The sequence below is a fragment of the Octopus bimaculoides genome, chromosome 2 (assembly GCF_046866305.1).
Source record: "Octopus bimaculoides isolate indiv1 chromosome 2, ASM4686630v1, whole genome shotgun sequence".
Classification (NCBI taxonomy): Eukaryota; Metazoa; Mollusca; class Cephalopoda; order Octopoda; family Octopodidae; genus Octopus; species Octopus bimaculoides.
Window position 1 is genome coordinate 26,286,939 of NC_142929.1, and position 15,290 is coordinate 26,302,228.

Below are 15,290 nucleotides of genomic sequence, written 5' to 3' on the forward strand. Positions count from 1 at the left end.
AGAGTGTTGTTATGTGGTTACTTGACATGCTCGATATAGCAGTCAAATTACTTTCAAGTAACTTTCCGCCACCTTAGAAAATAACATTAAATAATGCAGGCTTAGGTTCCATGAACATAGCAAAAGTTGATGAAAATAGGAAGCTTGAGGATTTTCATGTCATATGTAATCAAAGCTTTTGTTGATATCAAAAGAGATCACTGTTTTCAAAGTTCTCACACAGCACAGGCAGAATCAAAGGAGACTGCACTTGGAGAAGTGATACATTGTAGATTTTTACAATTTCAGATAGCTATCTACAGGGGAAAAATGTTGGAAGAGTTCAGAAAAATAAGTCTCAAAAGCACAGTTTAAGAATAGAAGTTTGAAAATTTTTCACAGACCAGTTGCTTTGTTCACCTATTAAGTATATAGAAACTACTACATGTGCGAGAAAGATAGTTCAGAAGCAAAATAGACATTGGCAAAGGAAACTCTCAGAAATAGCAATCTATAGATACATCATTGAAAGCTTTCTAAACTCTAGTATTTGTCCCAAGACAACATTTCATAGACATAAAGTGGTAAAAAACACAGAAATCTATTAGAAGACAAAAACTGTCCAGCAGCAGTGGTGACATTACAATATGTGCATTTCCACCTCTGAGCTTTGTCAAGAGCCAGTATCCACTGGTAACTATACATTAAGACAAAATCAACCACTACTGATAAAGAAAAATTTTTAGAAAAAATTTAAAAGTAAAAAAAAAAAAATTTTTAAATCACTGATTTCAAGTTAGATTATCATTTATGCCAAGTATAAATTTAAAACTATAAGATACAACTGAAAGTTCCCATTTTATGCTTGGCAGGGTGGTTAAGAAGTTCAATCAAGTTTGCTCCCATTAATCAACAACTGAAATAAGACAACCAAAGCTTTGTGATTGAAATTTGTAAGATACTGTGGTTTTTGTTGCAAGCTTTAAAGCCAGGTTTCCAGCTTGAGAATAACTTCCCCCACTCCTCCTTTCAGTTTTAAAAGCCTTGAAGAGTCATGACCATTGTCCCTCTTACACTGACTAAACTTCCTCCTGCTTTTTTTTTTTTTTTCAGGTTTCAGTCATTGGATTGCAGCCATGCTAGGGCAATATCTTTGAAAGTTTATTTAATCAAATCAACCCCAGTATTTATTTTTAAACTTGGTACTTTATTTCATTCTGTCAAACTAAGTTAGATGGACATAATCCAAAACCAGTCATTAGCCAGTGAGAAACAAATATAGAATGAGCTCTTGTACTGATTTTGTCTACCAAATTCACTTGCAAATCACTGGTCAACCTGTGGCTATCATAGAAGACACTTGTCCAAGGTGCTACTCAGATGGACAGAACCCAAAACCATGTGGTTGCAAAACAAACTTCTTAACCATAACTGCTTAAAAACTTATCAATGCTCATTTTAAAGAGATTATCTAAAACAGAAGTTATGATTTGCAATAGTTATATCCAACATTAGTGTTTCCAATTCACAGTCATATTGCAATATAATCGTTTTGTTGTGGAAAACAATGGGAGAAGAGAACCAGCAAATTGTGTACAAGAACGGAGATTAGAAATACACGGAGTTTCCTAATGTATACTAAATTGATAAAGCATCATGAAGCACAGCACAAATAAAAGGATATAGGTAACAAAGTTACATAACAGAAATACAAAAGCTTTGAATTAATGTTCAAGTCTCTACATTGTTAGTTGACCTGCTAGAAATAGTGACCAAATTTCCTTCCCTAAAATAACACCCTTATCTACTGATAAAGCAGACCCAGATAGATATCCTGGGTGTAAAATGAAAGATGAGATGATCATAACCAGAATAGATTTTATCATAGGCCTTCTAATTGAGAGCCAGCCTGTGGTTAAACAAAACAATATAATAAAAAGGTATCATGTTAAAGACAGGGTATCTAAATGTAGATCAGGCATGTCAAACTCATTTGATTCATCAGGCCACACTGAAGCATAAGCTAGATCTTGTGGGCCAGATAGAGAAAATTACTAAGAAACATTCATAGTCTGCAGTAAAGTAAATTAGTAGGTAAAGGGGTCAATATACATTAAAACTACTAACAATAAAGTTAACACCACACTTCTTGGCATCCACCTGTAGGATCCTACAAAAAGTTGTGCTGGTCTCTTCTTTTAAAGGAATTCCATATTTTTGGTAATGTTTCTAACTAGTGTGGATGCCTTTGATCAAGGGCCTAATCAATCTGTGTTGAAGTGAAAGGCGAAGAAATAACACCAACAACTTGCTACACTAATAAAGGTTTAATATTGATATCATGACTAATAAACAAAACAGAAACAAAAATAACAACAGCAACAAGAAAAAGAGAGAAATTAACAGGTATGTAGAGAAAAAAGAAACTCATTTAGCTAACTCACCTGCTTTATCATAATCAGCAAGAATATTTATTTAGAGAATTACATAACTTACTCACAAGACATTTTTAGCCAACAAAAGACCTAAAAAGAATCATCTATCATCAGATGCCAGTTACCTGAGGAATTACTTTTGTTTAGGTTACAGAGATCAAATTACTAAAACACAAACGCTGCTGCCACAAGCACTGAAGGAATAATACTAATAGGAACCTACAAAAAAAAAGTATGAACACCTAGAGATAATGATGTTTATTCCCAAGTAGACACTAGAATAGTACATCTAAGGCCAAAGACTTCCAGCTGTAACCAACCTGTTTTTTTTTTTCATTTTTCTGTTCTTCTCTACACTTCACTATCCAATGTACCAACATTTTCAAGACAGTAATGTGTGATTTTAGTGAGATTTGTCTGTTACTTTAAGCAAGTCAGGGACACCTTCATCAGCTCAATGTTTTATGTGGTACAATGGCATAGTGAAGAATGTGCTTTCTAAATTCAAAAAACCCTTAAGAAAGAAGGTATGCAGCTTCTAGAATTATATATAAGCAGAGATAAGCCAATTAGAGAGCTTCTACACGGTTGGTTGCCTAACTAGAAACAGCAGCTACTCCTCTCTAAAATAACACTACCAGTCTTTAAAAACAAAAAACAAAATTATACAATACAGTTAAAAATTGTTTGAATAAAAGACATGAACATCATAGCTAGAGTGTCCCTGATCAGGGTTGACCTGGACTAAAAACAACAACCCACCTGTTATAGTTTATTTCTCTCAGAAACTTAGGTCATTTGACGTTACTCTTGGAAACCTTTGCAAATAGAAAAAGCAAACGTTATGTAGCCCTAGTTCTGCCATGACTCCACAGATCACTGATCAAATCCTTCCAATAGTAACCATTGCATAAGCTCATCGCAGATACACTATTAAAAATGGAATAGTTTCAGGGATAGCTGTGTGGTTACCAAGTTCATTTTGTAACAAGTTTCAGGTTCATTTCCGATATGTGGCACATTGGTCAAGTGTCCTTTAACATATCCCCAGGCTGACCACTACTGTGAGAGTGGAATTGGCAGAGAAACAGAGGAAGCCTGCTGTGCATGTGCAAGTGAGGATGGATGGATGGATAGAGATAGATATACACACACACACACACACGTGTGCTATATCTATCAGTCCTCATTAACACTTACTGAACAAAAGAATAGTGTGTTTGCATTCTCTAATAAGCAAAAATAGTTTTAGTGACTTCATTGCTTTTAATTGTGTGAGGACCAGTAGAATAAAGATACCTTACTTTAAATATCCACTGATTGTCAAGCAGATGGAGAAAAAAACCCCACAAAGGTACACACACACACAATAGACTTCTTTCAGTTTCCATCAATCAAATCGATTTACAAGGTTTTGGTTAACCAAGAACTATAGAAGAGAATTACCTAAGGTGCCGCGCAGTGGGACTGAACCCAAAATCACATGGCTGGGAAGCAATTTTCTTATTTGGCTATCTCTACACCTATAGATTAAGACAGAATGGTTTAAGAAAATAAACCTGCAATGTATGTACAGAGGTGTCACACTGAAGTTTCTCCCTTGATTTCCATATGCTTGTACAAAAGTTTGACTTTATAGCAATTTGAGAAATATAGATTATCCATTAGTTAAAATATAGCAAAGTAGAAAACATTTTAATGTAATATCACACACAACATAAATCCAGGGACATTTTATCTTTAATGTGCAGCTTGGTTAATGCATCTGCTGTACAGTCATGTGCACCTTAGTTTCAGAAGTGGTGAACCACATTTCTGTATATTATAGGAGGTAACTACAACAGTTGGTAATAGAAAGGATACGTGGTTATAAAATCTATCCATTTTTGCCACCCACTATTTCTGTGTGCGCTGTAGCAGTGGATTCCTCGGGCACCACTTACACAGTATCCCATCAGAAACAAACTTTCCTGCAGAATTCCCAAACATGAGTGAGACTATGGTTGTTATCCAACCATATTATTTGTGGTCTACCCCCAGATCTACTACCTGTTGGTTTAAACTGAAGAATCTATATTTATTTCCATGCTGACATAAATTGAATTTATATCAACATGAAAAATTGGACATAACAATCATACACTAACTAAAGGTAAAACCCAGAATTTAGTGAAGGTCAGTAACAAAGGTAATAGGAAATTTATGTTCAGTGAACTTACTGATACCCAACAAACTCTTTTAGATTTACACTGACTACAACTGTTCTAACACTCAGGGGATAATCTGCTGCTCTGCTACTACAACACCCTGAACTCACTGAACCATCACTAGTTGTTTGTTGACCTTTTGACCTGCAACTGCAGTGGCTCAGCTCAAGTTTTTTTTTTCTTCCCCTCTGAATTTATCAGTGACAGTGATAAAATAAAGCTTTGTCATTCCATCAATAATAAATGATGCAGAAGCTAAAATCCAAACAGAAAACATCAACTAACTAAAGCAAGGAAAAAGCTTTAATTTCACTTGTTAGATATAGCAGCAAAATCCCTTGAAATCTCATTCTGTTGTCTTAAAATGGAGGGGCACATTAAAGACTACAGTTATGGATGCACATTGCCGGAACAGATACAGATGACTACAGCTAAAATGGTTTTCCTCATAGGTCTGCATTATCCGACCTGGTGCTAAATAAGCAACAAAACCAAAATAAGTGGCTTTTATATGGTCATTCAAGTGGCTGGTAGCAGAAAATTCAAATACTGTCTTGCAAAAGAGGATGCATAGGATACTGTAGAAAAAGATATCAGCATTCATTTATCATTTTAAATGTCATCCTCCTGTTGATATCACTTTACAAAAGGTAACTACAAACTGTTTACATGTAGTTTGAAAGGAAGGTTTAACAAAGTCATATCACTTTGAAAGATTTAGGCCAGCAAAGGAGAGTTGCAGTCATACAAGAAGTTTCAGAGTCAGCAGAAGCTGAATTGAATGCTGGTTGAGAAGAAACATCTTGAAATGGACTGTTGGTGGGGAAACAAGGAAAATACCTTTCTACTGAAGAATTAATAAATTTGGCAAAACACTAGAATACCAAAAGAAAAGAGAGAGACAAAGATGTAGAGAAGATGGAAAACTGGTGCCCTTTATCAATTTCCTCCTAATGTAAACTCTTTGGTTGATGAGTGCAGCAATATCAATCATGGCTAGAATTGAAATCAATTTGTAAAGGAGTTTAAATGAAGCGTAAGTACTTTATGAAATTCTTAAGAAATGGAAAACCATAACAAACTTTAGCTTCATATTTCAGGAATGTTCAGAAATTTAATTTAGCTTGTCATTGACGATTGATTCTTAAGGCCACCATTGTACAACCAAAGTTGTATCTAGCCTCACAGTTGAATGAGATAAACACAAGTGTATTTGCAATTTTTATGGCAGCATGAACTTCTACACAAAATCAGAAGTACACAATATATTTACATAATTTGTTTTAGTAATTCAGGTAGTATTTTATTAGGCTATTTATTTCATACATTAAAACAAATTTAATATGGAAACCACTATCTCATTTTATTGAGAGTATTAGTAATAATGTCAAACAATGTTTTTATAAGTGCCATTTTGGTTAGTCTGTCCAGTTTACTTTAGTGGAAAGAAAAAAAATCTATTCCATGTTCAGATACTTCAGAGACTACTTGGGATTGGAGGTTTATGATCTTTATTGACTATCAAATAAACATTCTGAGGAGGATTAGCAGGCCAAAACTTCGAAGCCGTTGTCACTTGTAAATAAATAATATGTACTCTACAAAAAGTACCCACACATGCATGGAAGTCAGGGGTTAAACGATTATGAGGATGATGACTTTATAGATGTAAATTAATAAATATTCAATCATGAATGACCATGGGTGGGAGATATCACCCATCATTATTGAGCTTCCATTGTCCATTCTGGCATGGGTTGGACAGTTTGACTACAGCTGGCAAGTTGGGGAGCTACACTAGACTCCAGTCTGAATTTGGCATAGTTTCTATGGCTGGATGCCCTTCCTAATGTCAACCACTTTACAGAGTGTTGGACACTTTTACATGGTACTACACAGGTGCTTTTTACACAACACTGCCACAAGTGCTTTTTACATGGCACCATTCCAGGATTCTTGCAGGTCAATCCTCACCACCAAGGAGACTGGTCTTAACACTTCTGCAGCAGAGTACGGGTCATCTTGAGTACATTAAGGCATTTCTGTCCTTTCTCATCTCACCTGAAAAGTTCAGCATCTGGAGGTCATCCGTCAGCACTTCATCCCATGTGTTCCTAGGCCACCCACTTCAACGTGTTCCATGTACTTTGAGAGATCAGCACTTATTTATGGAGCTGTTGGCATCCATCCACATCACATGAACTAACCAGTGCAGTCTGCTCTCTTTCACACAGCAACTAATTCCCCTTCTGCCTAACTTCTCTGTAAAAGCACTAGCACTGTCAAGCATGTACACTTACATTACACTTTCAATATACATATATATATATATATATATAAATAAACTGAAACACAAAAGTAATGTCGCACACATACTAAATAGAAACTAGTTTATTAACAGACTGCCATAGCATTGATTGAAGAATGCTAATTAAGAAACCGTTCTTTCCTAATGATAAAATGTCATTTCCTGAAACATGTTTGACGTCACATGGTGTCACGTGATGACAGAGTGTCCTGGATCCAAAGAGATGAACTCAATATCTCATGTGACCACCATTAGCATTGGTCACTGCCAGGCATCTTTTGTACATTAAATGCACTAAACAATTGATGAAGGCCACAAGTATAGCAGTGCAGACTGTTAAAACTTACAGTTGAGTTGGGCCACTGTTGTCGGCCTTGGACAGATGTCATTTGGCCTTCTTTGGATTCTGTCCCAGAGGTGTTCTATGGGGTTCAAGTCTGGACTTAGGGCAGGCCATGGCAGTGTCTGGATGTTGTGTTGTTGCAGGAAGTCTGTTGTCAACCTGGCAGTATGGGTACAGGCATTGTTGTGTTGGAACACGATTCCAATGACGGGCAAAGTATGACACAATGTGAAACCTCAACACTTGGTCAATGTAGCAAGTAGCAGTTACTTCATTGCCCCAGCCTTGGCCAATGTTTTGGAAGACCACCGGTTCAAGTTTCTGGTTGAGTGCAATCTGGCCCCATACCATGATGCTCTGTCCTCCCCACGAGTTTCTCTCCACCACACAGCCATCGGCATGATGTTCACCACTTCTCCAAACCCTAGCTTTGCCATCTGCCACAGAAATGCAATATCGACTTTCAGAGAAGACTACAATCCTAAGCAGCTGATATCACCAGTTCTGACGTTTTGGAGCCCACTGCAGACGTTCCTGTCAATGATGATCTGTGAGGATGGGGCCCCTAGCCAGACATCGACAACACAGATTGAAAGATCTCAGCCAGCAGCGAGCTGTCTCTGTGGCTAGTCCCTATGGTCTGCCTCGCTGATATCTGTTGCCCTCTGGAATCAGTCCAGCAAGTGCTGTCAGTGAAGGTGGTCATCCTGACGTGCCATTGTAAACTTCGATCAGTGACTGCGTGGATGATCATCCATGTTTGTGGCATTGTATCATTCCCTCAGCTTCTCAATTGTCCGAATACTGCAGTTCCAGTCATTAGCAATGACCCATGGGCGTTCACCAGCATGGAGACATCTCACGGCTTCTTCCCTCTAATTTCACGTTAGTCTTGGCATGCTTGCTGCATTCGGGAAACGAATGACAGGCTGGTAAATTGGGGTGCTTTTTATACCCAATGAGTCAACATTTTGCACATGCTTTTCATGAAGATGCATTCGCAAGCATTACCATGTTCATGAAAAGTATGTAACCCTTGTGTTTTCAAAAGAGTGGTGTTGTGGATCAGTGACATCTTCCTGATGTCACCTTACCTAGAAATGTGATAAAATCCATAAAATCTCAATATCATTTGAAAAATCTTTTACAGTGCGACGTTTCTTATATATATATATATATATATATATATATATATATATGTATATATATATATATATATATAACAATTGCAGCATGGAAGGTGTTTATAAGCCATTTAAAATAACACACAAAATCCATTAGATTCACTTCAACATTTAAATTTAATTTGTCAAAATATTTCCGTCGCATTCTCAAAGGGACGAAAATATTTTGACAAATTAAATTTAAATGTTGAAGGGAATCTAATGGATTTTGTGTGTTATTTAAAATGGCTTATAAACACCTTCCACGCTACAATTGTTTTCGTTCCAGCACACGATCTCAGATCAGGTCACTTGCTATGCAAGTACATCTCCGTAATATATATATATATATAAATATATATATATATATATATATATATATATATATACGTATATATATAATAACTAAAATATATATGCACACATGTACATATATTTATATTCATATATATATATATATATATATATACATATATATATATGCATATATGGGTACAGGACATCACAAAACATAAGTATGAAATACGAAATATGAAGACAAGCTTTGGTATGCAAACAACAAGAGAAACATATGGAAAACAAGACAAGTAACATAAAAAAAAACGGCCCTTCATCAGTTGTCGGCTGTCTACCTACTCTATAAAGGATTCAATGAGTGTACTGTATGTAAATGTGTGAGTACACGTGTACTTAATGTCGGACAGAATAGGGCAAAAAGTTGGCAGTTTTATGACCTGCTGCTGCCCTGAGTTTTATAACTTTTTATCTCCTTTAACTGATAAAGTATTTGCTTAATGTCAACTCAAAGTTGCAGCATGTCTGAGGTTCTCAACAGCAATATTAGTTATAAATTTATATAAGTCAATTTAAATAATATAGTACTTTGATCTCTTCACTCCTTGCATGCCTGTTCAAGTTACACTGAATTTTCCTGAATATTTGCATGTTATTTTTTTAAAGAACCACTAATTTAACAATGTTGGATTTGCCCATGCTGATATATGAAATATCACTTGTTTGAAATCTTCCTCATTTAAAATTTCACCCGGGAGAAACATTTTTTTTTTTTTGAAAAGAGAAGAGATAGAAAAACACATTCGCTCTTTTAAATGTCCATGCAGGAAAAGAAAGATGGTCACATGAGGAAAAGAAAGATGGACGATGGTCACATGTGAGCAACAAGAGAGAGAGAAAAATGGAATTAGAGAAGGATAGAGGAAGAAAATAGCACAGAGTCTCATCAAAAAAGTGAAGATTTTTCTCTTTTCAAAAAACTGTTTCTCCCAACGTTCACTATTTTCTTCTCGTTCTGGTCTAACGACCCTCCATGTTTGTTTTCGTTCGGTTTCCTTGTATATCTCCACTGTCATTTTTTGTAACTAACTTTGACCCTCCATGAAATCCTAAATTTTATTTTAGAATTTATGGGAGCAACCGTCTTTGAAGACTCATATTGTTATTGAATGCTCAAAATGAGGAGTAGATAGACAGCCGCCAATTGATGATGGGTCCTTCCTGTGTTTACTTGTCCCGTTTCCCATTTTCCCCCGTAGTTTACTTATTTCACTCATTTTTCCCTCGTTTGTTTACGTATTTCATGTTACACTGTTGGTGACATCCTGTAACCATATATGCATATATATATATTATATGCATATATGGGCATCCAGCTGTAGAAACTCTGCCAAATCAGACTGGAGCCTGGTGTTGCCATCCGGTTTCACCAGTCCTCAGTCAAATCGTCCAACCCATGCTAGCATGGAAAGCGGACGTTAAACGATGATGATGATGATGATGATATATATTATGTCCAAGTTTATATATATATATATATATATATATATATTCGAGCGTGCATGTACAGAGACGTGTAGCTTATTAAGATGTTGCACTCCTGATAAGATTGTGGTTTCGATTTCTGAACCAGGCAATGTGTTGTGTTCTTACGCATAACACTTCATTTCACATTGGTCCAGTCCACTCAGCTGATAAAAATGAGTAATCTTGCAACGAACTGGCGTTTTATCCAGGGGGGGAATTTATAGGCACAGCATCAAAGAAACCAGCCTTATGAGCCTATGGCTCAGAATGGACATTTGATCTCCTTTTTGATGGCACCTGTACCAGTGGAGCGCTAAGAACACTGTCCGAGCAGCTGTCTGGCTTCCGTGCCAGTGGCACGTAAATAGCACCATTTGAGCGTGATCGTTACCAGCGTCGCCTTCCTGGCACTTGTGCCGGTGGCAAGTGTAAAGACATTCGAGCGAGGTCGTTGCCAGTGCCGCTGGACTGGCTCCTGTGCAGGTGGCACGTAAAATACACCATTTTGAGCGTGGTTGTTGCCAGTACCGCCTGATTGGCCTTCGTGCCGGTGGCACGTAAAAAGCACCCACTACACTCTCGGAGTGGTTAGCGTAAGAAAGGGCATCTAGCTGTAGAAACTCTGCCAAATCAGATTGGAGCCTGGTGTAGCCATCTGATTCACCATTCCTCAGTCAAATCGTCCAACCCATGCTTGCATGGAAAGCGGACGTTAAACTATGATGATATATATATATATATATATATGTATATAATTATATATATATATATATATATATATATATATATATATATATATATATAAGACCAGGCTGGAAAAATAATCGTATATATATGCGCGATTGTTGTTCTTTAGCCACAGGTCTATCGTAATCAAGAAGAGATATTAGCAAAGGCATTCCAGTCATTACCATCATGTCACATTATCTTATGTGTCCTTCTTTCCTTGAAGTGTTAGGATGTGATTTTATGTAGCAGGTAACCACAAAGAGACGATCTTATATATTAGTATAAGATGGTTGCGTGCCTTTAAATTAAACAAGGGAACGTCGCTATTTGATCAACAAAATTTTATCAAATAAATATAATCAAATAAAATCGCTTGCTGGCAATACCTTAATGTGGCCGCAATCCAATGACAAACTTGTAAAGAAAACTTAAGTGGCTTCCATACGATCGATGGATACAGACGGACAAGAGGCGCGAAAGACAGTAAAATAGGTGTCCAATTTAGTGTCTCGACAACACAAAAACAGTCACTAATCATACACAGCAAGTAAAACAATTGTATTTTACACTTTCAGTCCCGTGAAACAAAATCTCAAAGTGGCTACAACTACGCGGCCGCACAGCCACTGGTGAATTTTTGCTAGCAGATAGCACAAATCAAAAACTAGCTTCCTTTTCAGGACCAAAAAATCCTTCAGCTCATAGCAGCTGCTAACTCTTTACTAAATTCAAATAACACCCAATATAAACAAGTGTTCCTAACACTTAAGACAAATGCTACATCCAAAGAAACATCCGAGACTGCCTCCAAAGAAGGAAGAGAACCGACTGGTTGACAAACGCTAACCAACAACGAACAACCTGTTGCTTCTACAGATGTAGAGCTTTCCTCGTTCTACTTACACAATGTTGCTATAATAATTTGTTCTTTTAACTGGCTAATTTTGTATCATCTTCACCTATGCCAGCACTCCAGTAACACTGGTGTCTCGCCTCCCCTAGTCTAAACACCATTAACCACTAGTAATTCTTTCTCTATACTTCGTCAAACCCCGGGATTCTTTTCAGCCTTTTTCATCCCCCATTCATCCAACGTTTTGCCTGCAGGCAATGACTTCCAGATGATCAAACTGAACACAAACCGTGTCAATCACATTCCTCTCAAAAGCCCTGTAAATTAATTACGCACTACCCATTCTTTCTGAGTTAAAAGGACAGAGAATGATAGAATGATTTGACAAACGGAAACGAATACACTGACCAATAGAAAACAAACGACATGTGTAGTGACGTTGTAATATCACCTAAAGTTTGTGGTTGCCCCTCACTATTAAGTGACCAAATGATATTACACAGCTACTGACAAGAGAATTATACTGGCGTTGAAACTACTTGAGAAAGTTTATAGGCTCTAAGTTACTAATACATACCTGGTGTTTATAATATTTGTTAGAAATGAGAAAGGAGTGTTTGACTATTATAGATTCTTTTTTCCGATAAATAGTGACAAAATTCACATACAATGACTCAGGGCAGGTACGCGACATAACGATTAGCCACGTTTTGTCCAAGGTGAAGGTCAACATTCCTTTGATTAAGGTAACAGCTCAGATAATGAAGGAAGTAATTTAAAATACTGATAAAAAATAAAGTGATATATAAAAATTGACAGTTAATCTATGGCTACCAATATATTGTAAAGAAGCTATAAATGATTTTATATGAACACAAACACATATATATATATATATATATATATATATATATATATATATATATATATATATATATATATACACACATATATTCAAGTAGTGTAAAGAGAGAAGCTATTTTAAATTGGGAGTTATTTTCTCTAAAAAAAATATTTTGCTTCGACAAATATATTATCAATACTTGGAAAGATAAAATAAGTACCAGGTATGTACTAAGGTATATTCAAAATTGTCGCCATGTTCTGACAAATGAGATATAAGAAATTATTAATATTATTACTACTATGCCCAACCCTGAGTAAATGTTTGAATAGAATATCAACAAGATCAGGTAAGCAGTGCCAAGGAAACACTGACATACATATAAACAGGTTAGTTGACGGAGCTAAATACTTAACGCACTTATTGCTTGTAAACTAAATATTTTCACACCAAACAAGAAAAAAATACTTCTGGAGACGTATATACAGGTGTGTGAACTTTTAATATGATTCAAAAATATATTAATTACTCATAAACACAGGAGAAACTCACAATAAACTACTGCAGCAACAAAACTTGTTCTGATATTATTGTTTAGTCCCAGGTCAGCTCAGACCAAGCAAACTTTTGACCAAGACATTGCAGACCGGATGATAGAGCTCCCCAACCAAAGAAAAATAAAGCGTATCTATCACTACATTTAGCGGATTTTTTGTTTTCTTATAACATTTGAGGAAGATTAAGCTGTTATTTCTAGAGACCTAGTAGACCCCCAAACTGTTGGCTTGACAACGAAGTTAGCACTTCAACTGATGACACTCACATCTCGGATGCATTATAAGAATACTAAATCGAACTGAGTGCTTCACGGTTACTTTACCGACCTCGGGAAGATGAAAAACAAAGTCAACTTCTGAGGAATTTAAATTGAAAAAGTAGTAATCAACTCTAAACTAATGTTAAAAACCTTTTGTCAAAACTGATGCGAGAGTCATTTACTATATGAGGTGGTCACTTAACTAAAGAAATAGTTAAAAATTAAACTGTCAGTTTATATAAACGTTAAATCTTTAAACAAATATAAACCTGCATTAAAATTTAAAATATTTATTATAAAGAAAGAGCGAGAGATAGCTACATAAATATTGCTGTCCAACTGTCCTTGGATTAAGCGACCACATCAACAAAAAACGTGCCTTTGAATGGCTTATCTCATATTTCTTGACAACTAATGTTTGTTTTCTTCTCGGACATTTTTAAAACTGCAATGAAATTTTCAAGGCTAAAAGAAATAACAAACGAAAACAATTTTCCTCCAACTTGCCAAATAATAAAATTATAGTTTGTGTAAAGTGTCAAACACATCAATAAGAAGTAACTATTATAAAAAAGACTACAAGTTACAAGAAACCAGAAAAAGGGGGTGGAGAGACACTTATAGCATGCTTCTACATAGGTAACACTAATAACAGAAGCATTGATTCTTAACACTGTAAAAGGTATTTTTTATACTTTATAACTCGATAATATTTGTTCATTTTCATGTTCCTCTTTCTAAGATAAAGATAACAGGGATATTACAGAGGGAAGAAGAGATTTGGAGACATTTTGAGCGACTATGTTAAAAAAAAAAAAAAAAGCTCCCAACAAACCTTCCAGGAAGGAACTGACTGCCTACATAGCAGCAAATTATCCCCTATTTAAATGATTGCTACGGAGAAAAATGAACTGGAATAACTTCAATGGGAAGAACTAAATACTACAAAACACATTAGATAGATACATGACATACATTCATTCGACAAGTGACTATTTTATGTTTAAAATAATAAACAAAATTTCGTTTAACAAAGAATTATATACATTATATATACACAAACAGTGAATTCGCACACGCGACTTAAGAATTATATTTACTCACCTGGTAGCTAAACACAGGAAAAAGTAGACAGGACAGGGGTAAGTACTATAAACTGTGTTTAAATCATAAACAATGAAGAGTTTGACTACGCACCGTCAAACCAGTTAAGTGGGTGGCTGAAAAACGAAAGGTGCGCTATTTAGATACACTACCGTTCTTGGTGTTATAACATACTCGGCATTCGAGCTTATTGAATGTAAAACTTAACATGAAACGAAACGAAATAGATTAATAAATATTCTGCTATTTATTTCTAATTGTTTTCTTTTTTTTTTAATCGGAATATTTTTGAGAAATTCTTATAGATACATATAATCATTTCTATAAATATATAAATTTATATTACAATATAAGTAAGGATATTTTTCATTAATTAAAAATATAGCGTCTGTGTTTGTGCACAATAACAGGTGAAAAAAGAAATTTTACTTGTATTTTTCATTGGCAAAAAGTTACCAATCTCTTTGCCTTAAAGTCACGATGTAACGTTCTTATGAATAAGAATATATATTATGTGTGTTTACATTTGTGTGTGTATGTGTATGTATTAAATACGTATGTATATATGTATGTATGTATGTATGTATGTATATATATATATATATTATATATATATATATATATAAATATATATATGCATATGAATATATATATATATATATATATAATATATATATATATATATAT

At 35.3% G+C, this 15,290-nt stretch overlaps 1 protein-coding gene across 2 annotated transcripts in view; it reads right to left on the reverse strand.

Moving 5' to 3' along the window:
• LOC106881031 (catenin alpha) overlaps positions 1 to 14,818 on the reverse strand; it is an 80,390-nt gene extending 65,572 nt beyond the window's left edge. The window contains exon 1 of one of the 2 annotated variants that reach the window (XM_014931229.3): positions 14,604 to 14,818. The gene's annotated coding sequence lies outside the window, so the exon portion shown is untranslated. The remainder of the gene's footprint in view (positions 1 to 14,603) is intronic. The other variant, XM_052975868.2, reaches the window with a different exon arrangement.
• Between the last annotated feature and the right edge of the window lie 472 nt (positions 14,819 to 15,290).